Source organism: Bos indicus x Bos taurus, chromosome 13, assembly GCF_003369695.1.
Source record: "Bos indicus x Bos taurus breed Angus x Brahman F1 hybrid chromosome 13, Bos_hybrid_MaternalHap_v2.0, whole genome shotgun sequence".
Classification (NCBI taxonomy): Eukaryota; Metazoa; Chordata; class Mammalia; order Artiodactyla; family Bovidae; genus Bos; species Bos indicus x Bos taurus.
In genome coordinates, this window is record NC_040088.1 from 73,558,917 (window position 1) to 73,562,197 (window position 3,281).

At 43.3% G+C, this 3,281-nt stretch overlaps 1 pseudogene; it reads right to left on the minus strand.

Annotated features, from left to right (window-relative positions):
* Positions 1 to 1,039: 1,039 nt before the first annotated feature.
* On the minus strand, positions 1,040 to 1,844 carry LOC113902839 (annotated as a pseudogene).
* Between the last annotated feature and the right edge of the window lie 1,437 nt (positions 1,845 to 3,281).

A 3,281-nucleotide genomic window follows, 5' to 3' on the forward strand; every position in this document is an offset into this window, starting at 1 on the left:
TACACAGGGCACCTGGAAAAGGAAGAATGAGCCAGATAAATAATGCTTTGAAAACTCACAAATAATCAGGTTTCCTGGAAAGCACACACATGGTGTTCACCAGCAGAAAGGTTAGGGAGAATCGCAGTCTGTGAGTTATTTTTAGCAGGATAAACCCAATCTATGCTAGTTGCCTATTGTAAATAAGCCTGAAATGTGTGGATTTATGGGACACAGTGGGAAATGTCCCATAACCTATGTCGTTTGTTTGTTAATTTCTGTGTTCCGCTTTGGCTTGTAAACTGAATTACAGGTGGATTTGGCACTCGGTCTGATCAATGGCCCATGCTGACTGTCACTTGCGTGGTCTCTGTGTTATATCAGGTGCCATTCTAGGTGAGGAATAAGAAGGCATAGGTATCAAAAGGAAGCCTTCTGCAACTGAAATGGCTCCTCTTCAGGCATCATACAAGATCCAGGGCGGAAACTCCCCCGTGTAAAACCTCAGCGGGAGCAGCCCCAATGCAGCCGAGATCTGTTGACAGTCTTGGATCTTTGAGAGGGAATGCTGTTTGGCTGGGTTTGGCAATTTCCGGTAAACTTTGAATTGGAGATAAGTCTGGTCCTAGCAGTCCTCAGTGAGTCCAGCTGAGTCTTATTTGTACTGTCTTTGGGCTTTCTCCCAGATAAGGCATCAGCATTGCATCATTTCTGAGGATCACTGAGGAGATACCTGTAACACCCAATCCAATCTTTAGGGCAAAGATCTTGTGTATGTGTGAGATCAAAGCAAGTGATAAAGATAAACTCTGTGAAATGATGTCTTTACAAACAGGTTTGTGGAGCTGGGTGAGAAAGCGAATCCCCTGGGGCTTTGCTGACTCAGTTACAATCAGAGGGGCAAGTTAGAGATGGGTCTCAGGAGGCTTTGCTATCCCTTGGCCCATACAGTGGGTGTGCTCACCAGCATCCACAGTCATTATTTACCTATTTTTGGTTTTATTTTATACTGGGGTTTAGTTGATCGACAATGCTGTGTTAGTTTCAGGTGTGCCGCAAAGTGATTCAGTTACACATAGACGTATATCTGTTCTTTTTCAAATTCTTTCCCCATTTCAGTCATGACAGAATATTTAGCAGAGCGCCCTGTGCTATGCAGTAGGTCCTTGCTGTTCATCTATTTTATTTTATTTTTATAATGAAAACGCTTATACTTGGGATTAGCCAGCTGGACTCAGTTTAGATGATTTCAGTTTTGTTGGTAACATCCAAAGTGTTGTAGTCTGGAGCCAGTTGGACACATGTATGCCTTCTTCCCTCTGTCAGGCCTGATCAGGGTGCTGGCCTTAGCCTCATCAGAGTCATAGAGCCTCTTCACGGCCTGTTTAATTTGCTGCTTCTTGGGCTTGACATCCACATTGAACACCAGTGTGGTGTTGTCTTCTATTTCCTTCATGGCTGACTGAGTGGAGAGGGGGAAACTGATGATGACAGTGGTCGTTTGTTTTTCCTGGGGGCTTCTTCCGAGGATATTCGAGTTGCCTCCTGAGCTGCAGCATTTTGGGCTGCTGGGACGTGGATGACGTCTGGATCTACTCTTTTGTTAGTGGCTGTGGATGCCTTTCAACACTGCTTCTTGGCCTTTAAGGCCTTTGCTTTGGCTTCAGCTTTGGGAGGGACAGGGGCCTCCTTCTTTGCCTTTGGCTCCATCCTCATGAAAGGTTATCTATTTTGAATATAGCAGTGTGCGTAGGTCAGTTCCAGACTCCCAGCTTATCCCTCCCCTGCCCTCTTCCTCCCTGATACCCACAAGTTTGTCCTCTAAGTCTGTGAGTCTGTTTCTGTTGGTAAATCAGTTCATTTGTGTGAGTTTTTTAGACTGTATGTGATATCATATGATATTTGTCTTTCTCTGTCTGACTTAGTATGATGATCTTTAGGTTCATTCTGTTTTGTTCTTTTTTGTGACTGAGTAATATTCCATTATATATAAGTACCACATCTTGTTTATCCATTCCTCTGTCCACGGACATTTAGGTTAATTCCAGGTTTTGGCTGTTGTGGTGAACATTGAGGTGCCTGTTAATCAGAATTATGGTTTTCTCTGGATATATGCTCAAGAGTGGGATTGCTGGATCATAGGGTAGCTTTACTTTTAGTATTTTAAGGAACTGCCATACTGTTCTCCATAGTGGCTGTGCCAATTTACATTCCCTCCAACATATGGTCACTCTTTATTGCTGGCTTTTCCTCTCCCACCAGCCCCCACCAGCCCCTAGACCGCTTATGGTTTCCTCAGGTGCCCCTTATGACGGTAGGTCCTGCATTCTGGCCTTCCTCTTCCACTGTCATTATCTTGACGTGTGTGTACAGCAAAGAGCAGCAAGAATGAGGTGAGCTGGACTCCCGCCCAACTTCTCTGGCTCTCTGCTCCCTTTCTTCACACATTGTCCATCATCATCCTGAAAGCCAAGGGACAGAAGTCAAGTCAGAGGCAAGAGCTGGATAGTTTCTTTAGTCTAATAAAAATATTCTTTTGGGGGATTAATACAAAAAGGCAAAAAAGAAAGATTTTTATCTTGGAAGCCACAAAGGCTCACTTTTGCAAGCCCCAGACAGAGAGAGAATTGGAGACAACAGTTCTCCACCTTGACTGCAGAATTACTTAAGGTGCTTAAAAAAAAAAAAAAAAAAAAAAAAACTATGCCTGAGCCCTACTCCAGACTGGTTAAACTAGAGTTTCTGAGAGTGAGACCCAGGCATGCAATTTTTAAAATGTTTCCAAGGTGATTCTAATGGATACCCATCATTGCAAAGCACTGGGGTAGGAATCTTGTAGTCATTTGTTATACTCCTTAGGGAAAAAAAAAATCAGGCGGTTAAGTGAATATTTTGGACATAAAACAGCTCAAAGATGAAACATATGCTATTGTGAGATAAGCTACATGAAAAGGCAACCCAGCTGCAGACTGGAACATTGTCAGCCCATCTATGAAATCTTTCTTTTGATGTTTACAGCACTAACAAGTCCTGAGATGAGGCTGTCTGATGAGACCATGTTTAATGACCCAGATCTGCCTATGAGCCAGAGAGACATCCTGATTTGACTTCTCTCTTTACCAGTTTATTAACTTCAGGGCGTTAATGTTTTTTACCATTTAACAAAATGACTTGCAAGTGGGACCTTATTAGAAAGCATGAGATCACATCACATCAGGGGCATGACCCTCCCCACGTCCTTCCCCTTCACACAAGAGCTGACACTTCTGTGCTCAGGAGAAAAAACACTGAATATGTGTGTT